Raw genomic sequence first — 13,638 nt, 5'->3', positions numbered from 1 at the left:
ATTTATATAATCAAAAGCAAGTAAAATATGTGTTAAACAACATTATTTTTAAAGAATAATATTTTAAAATCTAATATACAAAAGTACCGGGATAATACTTCTTGATAGACACTTTAAAATAGATTGTTGATTAAACATATCATAATCGTTTCACGGCCATAGTTACTATTTACAATAGTTATAGTTACAAAAATACATAAATTGTACCGAATGCATTAATTTGGATAAAAGATATTAAAAGATTAAAATGTTGTCAAAATAATTTACTAAAAATAAAAATAATTAAAAAAAATGTTTTAAGATTCAAAATTTTACCTGAAGAAAAAGTTTGTCTGCAAAAATTTAATTAATTAATTTTTTATATATACAATTTTTTAATTTTGTTCTAAAAACATTTTTGGTAAGCAGTTGCTTAGAGATTGTAAATATACACCATATATTTGAATTTTGTAAAAAATGTTTACCTGTTTTTGAGATATCGAATTTTGAAAAAAAAATTCAATATTTTTTTTTAAATCCAAACAACACAAAATTGCACTTTTGATAATGAAATGTTGTTCAAACATTATTAGAGCTTATTCAGAAAAAAAATTATTGAAATCGGTTCATTAGTTGCTGAGAAAATTAAAAAAACAAAATAACAGTTCTATGGGCGGTACCATTCCTGAGCAATACAAAAATATGTTTATCGTATTAGAAGAAGCCAAGTTAAAAAATAAAATTTTAGAGAAAATTAAAAAAAAATCTATTGGTTTGTTTTTGAGAAAATTCGAATTTTCGTTTTTTGACCAAAAAAATTGTATGGGGGCCACTGTTAGTTTTGATCTTAAAAAAAATGAAAAAAAACGCCTAACGCGAATCTGCTCAAAACCTTAACTTCCAAGTTCGACCCCAATCGACCCAATGGTTCAGGCTGTACGAGCGTGGACAGACAGACAAAACCAACCGGACGGAATCGCGGGACCCACTTTTTTCGACTTCTCTACCATCATAATAACATGTTTGATTAAAATCTCGAGTTCAAAATTTTGCACGAATGCTAAACTTGCCATATAGTATAGTAAAAGCGACAAAGAGATAAAACAGAGCCCTAAGGCACACCAGCATTTATTTTGTGGTTTTCATACTTGAATCCATCCAATACAACTTGTATTGAACGATTCGAAAGGTAATGAATCCAATGAAGCAGGGATTCATGAAAACCGAAAACACGCATATTTGATAAGAGAGCCTGATACCAAACCCTATCAAATGCTTTTAAAATATCGAGTGCAATAATCTTACTTTCTCCAAAACTATGTAAAGATTTATGACGAGACCTGAGGAGTAGGACAGATGAAAAAGCTTCCGCAGTGGTGATGAACACCTCTTCAGAACAATAGCGGGGATACCATGCGGACCAGCAGATTTGTGTATGTTAAGATCTTTTAGGACTCTTTCTACAGTACGAGTGCGAAAAAAGATTTGCCCCATAGAATCATTAACTCGCTCAAGTACAGGCGGAGTCATAACTCTCACTGCCAGCGTTGAATTGGCGGCGAACTGCATAGCAAAGAGATTTGCTTTCTCAACGAGCGTAGGAACCGAGGAAGAGGAAGAATATATTTTCACCTCAAAATTTGACTAATTTACGTCGGGGTTCAAATATCGAAACTAAATTAAAGGAGATCCAACCTTCAGTTGTAAATAATGTGGTAGTATGTCTGGTAAATCCAATGAGTTCAAAAACTTAGTTGAATAATTTACAGTTTAGGTAGCATCACAAACTGTATCAATAGATTTGTATGACACCAAGTCTTGTGGTAACAAATGTTGAATCTTGAGAAATTTTTTGCTACTAGAATTAAATCTAAATATCTGGTCAATGAGAACATCAATCAATGAATCAATAATCGTGCAGAAATCGTCTATGCGTCCAGTTTAATCTGTAGGAACTTTTCTGTCACCTATATATAACAGTTGTAATGGGTCTGATTTGTCAAATTGAACATTTTGAAATTTCTCGACGTTTCAAGATCCCTAGAGTCGAAATAGATGCTTTTTAGAAAGATGTCTGTGCGGGCGTTTGTACGTACGTTCGCGACGTTTTTTCGTCGTCCATAGCTCAAAAACCAGAAGAGGTATCGATTTGAAATAAATTTTGCTATACTATCTGTATAACAGGCAGAAAGGGCTCCCCAGAAAATTGCGTGGGTGGTTTTTTTACTAAAAAAAGGTGAACATTTTGGTTTACCCTAAATATCTTACGAACCAAAAACTCTAGAGACTTGAATTAAAATTTGTATAATATATTGTTACGTGATATCAAAGAAGTATATTTTTTGAAAAAATCCATTTAACGGTTTTTGTATAAATCAAAAAAAACTGAAAAAAAATTTGTCACCTCCAAAATTTTACGACTAAAATTTGATTTCATCTCCAAAACCATTTTGTGCAACGAAGAATAATGTTTTTGACATCTAATAAAATTTTGAGAAAAAAACGAATTGACAGTTTTCTTATAAAAAATAAAAACCTATGAGAAACATTACTCAAAGTTGTTAAAATTTGATTTTCGACTCAAATATCTTTTGAATAACTTCAAATTTAGGCTTTAATTTTATTTTATCTTATAAGAAATATTGTTTTCAACATTCTGAAAAATGTTGAGAAAAATCGAATTGACAGTTTTTTTTTACAAAAAATAAAAACCTAAACAAAAAATGTATAAAAGTTGGTAAAAATTGATTTTCGACTCAAATACCTTTTCAAAAATTTGAAATATTGACTTCAAACTAATTTTGAAAAAAGTACATATAGAAAAACTTTACAGCGAGACAAATCGACAGACGGGATGGGAAGTTATCAGTGTGGGTCGCATCTCAGCCTCTTTTTCTTTTTAGGCACCGCTATAAATAGCTCCTGTACATCGAAGCTTCTTTAAACTTAGAAGGCAACTGAGTAGTAAAGTCCACTCTTGAGGATCTTAAGTCACCATCATTTAAATGCTCATTACAACAAAGAGGATTTAGTCATGTAGAGCGAATGGAAATCAATACTCCAGCCCGAAAGGTTTTCAAATCCAATTTCTAGGTACGGTGCGGAGTAGTAGACGAATTCCCGATTCAGTTGGTTAAAGACCTCAACCCACTTGGCGAGCAAAACTCTAGACAGATATCTGGTAAGCAACCTGGCTATAAGCATATGAAACAGGTCTACCCCGGACTGTATTGCCAGCTTGATTAATTAAGTAATTATTATGCAAAAACCACCATAACCTCATTTGGGTACCTTATTTATTTCTATGCCTGCCCTTGCCCCCCTTTCCCTTAGAAAAGAGACATTGACCAACTCATAGATTGAAACAGAAGTTAGATTATAATTATGAAGTTAAACATAATAAAATACATGAAGCATGAGTTTCCACTGCACAATGCAACTGGAAGCTCTAATAATCATTTACATACATATGTATAAGCTTTCAGTTTTAGCAGTCACAAAGGAAATGTGTCCTGAGTCTGACAGAGACAAAGAGTAATGTCAATTATTGTTTTAAAAGTCTTGCAGCTAAATTAGAGCGTGCGTGTACTAAGTTATAATTGACCATGGAAATAAACGACTGAATAATTTTCTAACACAATGCGCTGCACTGGCACTGGAACACCTGCAGCGGATCAGAAAGTTAAATTCAAATAACGCCTTTAGATTTTCCTTTAAAAAAACAGAGTAGTAAAACTCTAGCTTAGTATTAAGGACATTGAATGAATTAGTACATGCACCTTTGTATATGCATAGTCCTTATTTGTTCAGCATTTATTCCATACTGAACCATTGCAATTACTGCACAGAGCATTCCATATTTACAATCCTTAATCCTTTCTCCTTTTTTCATTCTACTAAGGCTGTGAGTCTACTTGGTAAGATTTCCTTTTTTTATTCTAAATTCGTCCTTCGCATATCACAATTCGCACAAGCATAGAGCATTCTGCCGTTATACTTACCCAGTTAACACCCGTATCCATATCTTTTGGGTTTATTTCCCATTTCCTGCTGACTATCTGCGCTACGACTCGACTCTGACTACGACTTTCTATCTCGAGCTTCGTTGAAATTTATGAAATACAAAACTATGCGGTTGAGAAAGTTTTTACAGCAAATTGAAATGCTACAACTCTATTTATCTCTCGCTCTCTTTCACCCTCAGTCTTGTGTCTCTTTCTCTCCTTTTGTATCTCCATTCTTGTGTGTAACTTAGGAGAAATTTATTTATTTTTGAGTTGGTAAAGTAGCGAAATGTGATTATCTAGGTCGTTGTTTTACCCTTTCTCTATATTTTTTCCACATTCTAGTTTTTTATTTGAATTCATTTTTAAGTTTGGATATTTTATACATACCGTTATTCGTATCTATGTATTTCCGTAAACAAACAGACCAAGAAAAAAGAAGAAAAGTGCGGCGCACTTCCTGGCAACAAAAACTGTTCGTACTTAATTTGAGCTGTTGAATTTTAATATTAAAGACAATTTTATTTATTTTTACTTTTGCTCTATGATATCCTTAGTCCTTCCTTCTTTCTGCACTGTTACTTCAAAAGACTGCTTTTTTATAATTCAAAACTAGAGAAAAAATGGTTGTTCTTTTAATATTAATAGAACTTTTTGTTTTCTTTTTCTCTGTCTGTAGTTTTTAGTGGCAATGTGATGCGATGTTCTTTTGAAAAAAACTAACATTTTAAATATAAAAATAGTTGGGGAAAATTGCTAACCAGGATTTAAATACCCAAAGGGAAACGAATCTAATTAACATTTAAAATTGTGTTCGTTCTGTGTTTAAATATAAATAAACGACTGAAAAAAAGGGAAATGATGTCAAGTTCTTCAAATACATTCCTTAGTAAATCTTATGTAAATGAGAAATGTAAAAATAAAAATTGAGTCATTTTTTCATGAGAAAGTGTTGGAAAAAATCCGTTTATCTGATAAATATATAATTATTAAATTTAATCTTTGTAGTTTATGGACATTAAAAGTATAGAGAAAAGTTAAAGCTTCAGCAAAATAATTAGAAGTGCAAGGTTTTTCAATTAGAGGTTTAATATGGATCTTGAAAAGAGGAATGCATTCCACGTTTTCCATGACCGATTCTCAGTTTCAATCACTTCAATCGAGTGATCAGTGATCGGTCAAGAAAGATTTTATTCGAACTGTGCACTTTGAATTAATAATAATAAATACAAATAATTTAAAGGAAGTCAACCTTTTATAAGTTAATATTTAAACACAGTGCGAGCCTAAGGAAAATATGTAAAGATTTGACAGAAGACCAATGTTAACCGCCACATTAGTCTTAACGTACTTAATATCAAAATAGGAGGAATGCGACCCATACTGATAACTTCCCATCCCGTCAGTCGATTTGTCATGCTTAAAAGTTTGTAGGTTTTCGTCTTTGGTTAAAAAAGTTGTTGGTTGAATTATTCCTAAAAATTTTAAGATTATTAACAATATTTTTCATATAAGGAAAATCTAGTTTTGTTAAGATTTTTAGTCGAAAACTAATTTTTAGCAATTTAAGCAGCATTTCTTAAATTTTTACAAATTGGATGAACGAAATTAATTTGAGAGATATCAAGAACCGAAAATCAATGTTTACCAAATTTGCGTACTGTTTCTTGTAGATTTTATTTTTTTTATGAAAAAACGGACTGTTGGATTTTTATAAAAAAAACTAATGAATATCAAAAACAATATTTTTTGTGAAATAAAAAAAGTTTGAAAAATATTTTTAATTGATGTAAAAAAACTGTCAATTAAATTTTTTAAAAAATTTTACTAAATGTCGGCAACAATATTTTTTAAAAGATAAAAGTATTTTAAGCCAATATCTCAAAGTTTCGAAAAGATATTTGGGCTTTATCCAACAAACTTCCCCATTTAGCGCGGTTTCTAGATAGATGTCTCCAGTTTCGCGCTAAAAGTTGGGTGAGGTCACCTTCCACTAGTGCGCGCCACCTGATCTGCGGTCTTCCTCTACTAAACTGTCTTGTGGGTTGTTGTAGGTCCTTTCTTGACGATAGCATGTACTTTATTTTGCAATCATTAACTGTTAAACCCATTTTCGCCACTTCTGCTTCAATACTGACAAAAGCCCCATTGACATCACGCTGAGTTCTTAAGATTATGTCAATGTCATCAGCATGTGCTAGTCATTGGACAGACTTTTGAAAGATAGTGCATTAGTGTTTCAAGAACGATGTTAAAAAAATCACATGACAGCGCATCAACTTGCCTAAAACCTTTTTTGACATCGAATGGTTCTGTTAAGTTGTTTCCAACCTTTATGGAGGTGCGTAAATTCTCCATGGTCATCCTGCACAAACGGACGAGTTTGGCAGGGATGCCAAAACTAGACATGGCTCTATACAGCTCGTCCTTGCAGATGCTGTCATATGCGGCCTTGAAATCGATGAAAAGATGGTGGGTGTCGATTTGGTGTTCTTGGGTTTTTTCCTGGATCTGCCGTAATTTGAATATTTGATCAACTGTGGACTTTCCTGGTCTAAAACCACACTGATAAGGACCTATCATTGTTAACGATGGGCTTAAGACATTCACATATTACGGCAGAGAAGATTTTATAGGCGATGTTAAGTAGACTGATTCCTCTATAGTTGGTGCAGTTTAGAGGGTCTCGTTTTTTCAGGATCGGGCAAACAATACTCAGGTTCCATTCATCGGGCATGCTTTCTTCCGACCATATCTTACAGATAAGTTGGTGCAGGCTCCTAACCAACTTATCTCCAGTTGCTTTAAAGAGCTCGGCATTCAATTCTCCGCTCTAGCTGACTTATTAGACTTCAGCTTAGATATGGCAATTTTTACTTTGACTAAGTCGGGAGGATGGGATTGGTAGCTTTCGTCGTCTATGTTAAATGGATCATCCTGCCTGACAGCGGTATTCGGTTCGTCGTCGCCTTTATACTATGCTGTTCCACTATGATGTTTTCACTTTCGTCCTAGGTATATGTACCTGTGAATTTCGTTTCACCTGTTCATACAAACTTTCGAACTTCATTCCGCCTCTGATTCACTCAACATTTTCGACCGCACGCTTCTCATATTCTCTTATTTTCCTTCTGAGAAGTCGGTGTACCTTTCGGTTTTCATAGAGCTTAAGAGCAGCTATCGTCGTTTTATGCAGCGCCGCTTTACGTGCCTGTTGCTTGGCTGCTTTTGACTGCCGACATTCCTCATCAAACCAGGGGTTCCCTGTTGACGGTTGCTTGAAACCCAGCACATCATAGGCAGCTTCTCTGATTGCATCTTTGCAATGTTGCTTCCGGTTTTTGATACATTGTGTTGGCGGCGGAGAACTTCGAAAGAGGTTACTTGTAACTCGTTCGGAAAAGGATTTGCTTTGGCGATTGTACCCGTTCGACGTTGTACCTTCTCCCAGCACCTCCCTGTTTTGCCTTGGGTCTGGAAATCCGATATAGCGTCGATCGCAATATGGTCAATCTGGTTGACTTAAGATTGATCTGGAGAAGTCCAAGTTAATTTGGGTATGTTGAGGTGTGGAAAACACGTACTGGCTACGATTACGTTTCGCCTTGCAGCAAAATCTGTGAGCCTGAATCCGTTGTCGGAAGTGTTGTTTTTTTTCCCGATTATTTCACCAAAAATGTCTTCACTTCCTAGCTTAACATTAAAATCGCCCAGGACAATTTTAGTGCCGTAGCAACGACACTGTTGGTCTCATATGTTTTGTCTTAGAGCTCGAAGAACATATCCTTGGTGTTGTCATCCTTCTCTTCCGTGGGGTTGTGCGCGTATATCAGGGTAATGTTGCCGAATTTAGCATTGATGCGTATGGTCGTTTGCTTGGGTTGTCAACAGTGAATCCGTCCGTATCCGAGGCTCGTTGGTGTTTCGCAACTAATGTATTTTTTACGTGGTCAGGAAGTCACCACGACGGCACAACCCCCAACCTGGAGGGCCAGATCCTTAGTATAACTCCAAGGACGGGGAGTCGGATAGACCGCTCCTTATAGGCCTGGGCTCCGAATAAGTCGAAGAAGCCCTATAAGGTGTTCACTAAGTAGTTCAACCTTACTGGAACTGTAGACGCCACCGTTGATTCCATCTCGGGAATTCCTCCGCTGCCGTCTGGATAAGGTGAGGTGCCTTAGTGAGAACACCTCTCCCCTATCTCTCGCTTGCTGCCCCAACAACTTTCCACTGGGGTTGGAACCAAATCTCCAGTTGACGTACTAGGCACCCGATGTTCACCACGGAGAGGTGAGATTAGGAGTTGATAGACAAAGGTGGCTTTTGAGAAAAACCTGTGGACGCTTGTAAGGAAACAGACAATTTTATTTCTCTCCAAATTTTTTCGAATGTTGAAAACAATATTTCTATTAAAATAAAATTAGTTGGACGCCATTTTCAAACTTTTGAAAAGATAATTGAGTCGAAAATCAATTTTTACCAAGTTTGATAATGTTTTGTTTAAGTTTTATTTTTTATAAAAAAAACTGTCAATTCGATTAAACTAAAAATTTTACTAGATGTTAAAAAAGTTAGTTTAAGTTGCACAAAATTGTTTTGGGGATGAACCCATTTTGTATTCATAAAATTTTCGAGATAACACAATTTTTTTTTCAGTTTTTTTTGTTTAAAAAAAAAACCATTACTTGGATTTTCTTCCAAATAAACTACTGGTTTGGTATCAAGTTACAATATATAATATCAAATATAATCTAAGTCTCTAGCGTCATTGGTTCGTGAGATACTTAGGGTTGACCAGAATTTCCACCTTTTATTCAAACTTCTATGGTAAAAAAAACCCACTCAACTTTCTTGAGAGCCCTTTCCGCATCTTTCTGCCTTATTATCTGAATAACAAAATTTATTTGAAGTCGACATCTTTTCTGGTTCTTGAGCTATGAACGACAAAAAAAACGTCGCGAACGTAGGGACGTACAATTTCGTTTCCGATTCTTTATTTGAATAAAAAAATATATTTTTGTGATCGCAGAAGATCACAATCAACAATTAAATAAATCGCATTCGTGTATTTTAAACTTAATATTATTTATTAAATCAAAGCTTCAAATCCCTTACCGCTGGTGGGGGGAAATCTTAGGCTATACTTAGAATGACAAACTGTGAACTGCGATTGAATTGATCGATGAAACCCTTTTTATACTTATAAAATGTTTACAAAGCAAATCTATCTTCGACTGAAGATCGTTTGCTTTCCTTTGTCTTTTAAAATTGCTGACACAAGAATTCTTTTAGAATTATTTAAGATTCTTTGGGTACACAAGTTACTGAAGGCAAAATGTGCTGATATGATATTTATAATATCGGATATCATCATCCGCTATGAGATGAAATTATGAATCAATGTGTGAGCATTACATTTTGTTTATATAAAGATACTTTGTATCTTCATTATTATAGGTTGTTTAATAATTTTACAAAGTTATGTGAGGGTGTTCTGATAATGTAAATTACGTGTACGTCTCTAGGGACCTTGAAACGTCGAGAAATTTCAAAATTTTCAATTCGACAAATCGGACCCATTAAAATAACTTCCAATGGGATGTTAAACAAATTAATGTTAATCAGCTTATAACCTTTATTTCCAAATTGAACTCAATCCGCCCAATGATTTGGGTTATGTACTCAAGGACAGACAGACAGACGGGCAAAAAGAACCAGGGGACTCACTGTTTTTTGCTTCTCCACCATCGTAACCGAGTTCGAAATTTTAAAGAATTGCAATTATTGCCATATAGCTTTTTTATGTTGCAAGTAAAACGGCCTTAAGCCGTTCCTATGGTTTAAATCTATTATTATAATGATAGACAGAGGTGGCTTTTGAGAGTTTTTTTTTTTAATTCAATAAAAGTTTTAAATAATTGTAAGCGGGAAATTTTACTTTTAATTTTTTTCATGCGTTTGCAAATTTATTCATATTCATTTTCTTAGAACCGATGCACAATTTAAAAATATTTAATGAAAAACAAAAACTCTTGCATGTAATTATAAATTGCACATAAACTATTTTATATTGAAACAATAAATGATACTCGTAGGTAAATACAATTGAATAGGTAATATCACAAAATCAACCTCGATCATAATGTATGTAAATTAAAAGTTAATAATATGATGTAATTAAATTTATTCAAAACCTAATTTTAAAAGAGTGATATGAAATTAAATATAGCAATTAAAAACATATTAAAAATTCTGATCCACTTTTGTTGAATTAAAGAAAAACTATTTATTTAATGAATTCTAAGTAACCCAGTCATTATCTAACATTATGTTTTAGTGAAAAATACAGCACTACCTATACACCTAAACTTTTTTCCTAAGAAACTTAGAAATATAAATATATGTTCATGTTTTTACTCTTTCTTGCATTCATTAAAAAGAATAAACTGAATTCTATTTGTTCTGTGGAAATGAAAACATTAAAACTTTTGCGTGGAATATTTGTTTTAAAAAACGGTCATCGATATAATAATTAAATATCGACATATTTACAAATGTATTTCCAAAAACGAAGCACAAAAAAACAATCCTATTCACGCCAAAAATAGAGCTTGCATTTTGCCAACTTCCAAATCTCCAATATGTTACACAATTTAATATTTATTGCACATTTGACTGCACCTGAGAAAAACCGCAATCCACCAAAATCCAATCTGCTAAAGCAATGTAATCCTGGATATATACCCGTACTCTTCGTCGACGATGACGACGACGTGTTCTTCGCCTTTTATGGAATCTGCTGACTACATGACTATGAGCCAAGCCACCCTCCTACACTAAAAACTACTCTCGAAACACATAGTTTCTAAAACAATATCCTGCTATAGTTCGCCGTGGCCATATAATAAAACACCAACATGTAATTTTCAAGGAAATTCTTCTGCATCCGCTTCCGCTTCCGCAATACTGCTGCCCGTGCCCTACCGTCGTCGTCCGCGTCCCCTCAAAATAACAAACGAAATAATATTCACATCGCACAGTCAGTGTGAAGGAGGCGTAAAAATATTGCCTTGTATTCTACACTCTACAGGATTTGGAAAGACTTCAATGTGGTTATCCGCCACATCACCGACATGGTGTACCAGATTGCTAGAATTGTTATTGTACAAAGGATATGAGGTACCTTTAGTGGGTTGTAAACGTGAGCTGAGTAGGTTTATCCTATAGTCTCTAGAATCTATTGAGTGAATAAATGTTTAAGGCTTGTTGCGTAGGCGATGAACTGATGTTAGGTCTTGGTGGTGAGGTAAATGATACGCCTGCCAGCTATGAGAGTTTTAACTTTAGAGCCTATATAATTTGGCGCAAGTGGATGGTGTTGGAGGTAAATTGGTATTGGATAGTTTTTTGGTAAATTTTGTACTGAATACAGTTTTTTAAAAAACATACGATATGGTGTTAAAAGGAGTTCTCTTGAAAGTTTAGAAATTTAACATGAAATAACTTCGAAAATTGAGAATTTAATATCATGTTTCCAAATTATACTATGCTACTTTGAAAATTTATTTTTGAAGTGAACTGATAGAGGTTTGAGATTTAGCATTTCATGATATTTTCAAATATTTGAAGACCTCCTAAATTACCTTAGTTTTATTTTGAAGAGTGAATATGGTACGAATTTATAGGGTCGTACAAAAAGACGATTGATTTTGATTGATATGAAAAAAGAGTATTTGTTAAGACAAATAAATGGCTTCGTTTGAAGGAACATATCCTTTTCAAGAATGACTAATCAAATATGTGAATTGATTATTATGTCCCTGATTTGTTCACAAAATTCATCGTTATTTATTGAAATAACTTACAAATAAAATTATAAATTATGAAATTAGTCGTTGTGTTATTAAACAAAAATTATTTCAATCTGCTTTAACTTCTGGTGGGCGGATGTGGCTGCTTTAATTCGACGGATTGAATTTATATCTGAATGACTTGGAACGTTTTCAAGAATTTTAGGTGGGGTTTCTATAGATAAGTCTACCTGTCGAAAAACAGGACACTCAACAAAAATATGTCATATTTTAAGAGATCTTCCACAACTTGGTCATGCCTCTCTAGGTCCATGAGTAAAGTAGTTATTTCTAGTGAACATAGTTTTTCCTACTGTTATTCCAGATCGTTGTATATATTCTTCTCTACTGTCTACGGGTTGTTGTTTCCGAAGTAAAAGTTTCAGAGTTTATCCAATTTTCCGAAATTTCAAAAGGAATTTTAAGGAACGCTCTGAACTTTGTTGAGCAAACCGAAATAGCTCTTAAAATTACAGTTAGTTGGGAAGTGTAGAAGATTGCTCATCATTAATGTTCTACTAATGCAAAGGTACTCCATTTGCGAACCATAGGTGTAATAGTTTCTGTCGTCTTTAATTCGAGCTGTTAATTTGTGGTGGATTGCATTTCCATGAAGGGATATTGTCGAAAACTCAGGATATTATAACTATATCGGAAGTAATTTTGGGCATTATTAACACCACATTTTCCAGTCCAGGTACCATGAGCCTTCTTGTCTTTTTGGCTTACGTTAGAATTGTTTCTACAATTTCGAGGAAAAGATAGGTTGCATCAAAAATGACTTTTCTTATGAGATATGTGATCTCTTCTTTTTGAACGAATTCTTTTAAATAAGTTGTTCTATGAGTTTTCGGTTGTAACCTATCCCATTTTAAATTGATTGTAAGAATAGTTCCAAGAATGTTAGTTTCTTTCTATAAGGGAATGGTGGTGTTACGTAAAACAAATGGATTGCTTATAAACTTTTCTTCCAGAGATGAAGTAATTATGTATTGACAAGTCTACTTGCTCAAGAGTATCTTTAACCTGATTAAGAAGGCCTAAGGCAACGACATAGATGTTATCGGTGTAAGCTCCAAAACAATCGAGGTTGTAGTTTGACTTGCGAAAGTTTAATTAGCAAGGATGACTGATAGTGGTAAACCTTGTGGTGTCTAATTTCATTACATGGGATCATATTCATACACATTAACCTTAAAACTTCTACTTTCTACTTTTTTTTTAAGTTTCTCGATTACTGGAACTGTTGTGGCTCTCATCTTGACAAAAGACCTTATATTTTCCGCAACCGCAAAGAAAAAGTCTAAAGGGTTGAATTACAAAATTTTGGTTGCTAATTTTGATCACATTTTAGAGAAATAACACGGTGAGAAAACTTTTCTTGATAATTTTTAGTCTTAAAAAGTCATTTATCCATTTGCTCTATAAACAATCCTTATTCTTGATTTAGTAAGTTTCTAAAACAAAGCTACCAGGAGCCCAAAACAATTGAGGATAGAGATTTTTGTTTAAAATTATTCATGCATTTTCCAAACTAGCTTTAAATGCAAAACAATTGCTTTCTTAAATATTCCTCGTCACTTAAGTTGATTTGATGCATTTGAAGAACCGAATTGACGAAGATACGAGTTTTTCTGTTACCAAAACTTTTTTTTCAACACTGTTGGTTACAGCAGCAATATTCTTATTTTCTATTGACCAATGTAAACAGTTTCAATTCTAATCATATACAGTTTCACTATTAACGTCGGATAAGATGTTTCATGATGACGAAAAAAATGCTTCAGTTTTGATAAAAACTA

This window comes from Eupeodes corollae, chromosome 1, assembly GCF_945859685.1.
Source record: "Eupeodes corollae chromosome 1, idEupCoro1.1, whole genome shotgun sequence".
NCBI classification, from domain to species: Eukaryota; Metazoa; Arthropoda; class Insecta; order Diptera; family Syrphidae; genus Eupeodes; species Eupeodes corollae.
The sequence above is the reverse complement of the archived record's forward strand: the minus strand, read 5'-3'. Positions refer to the sequence as shown.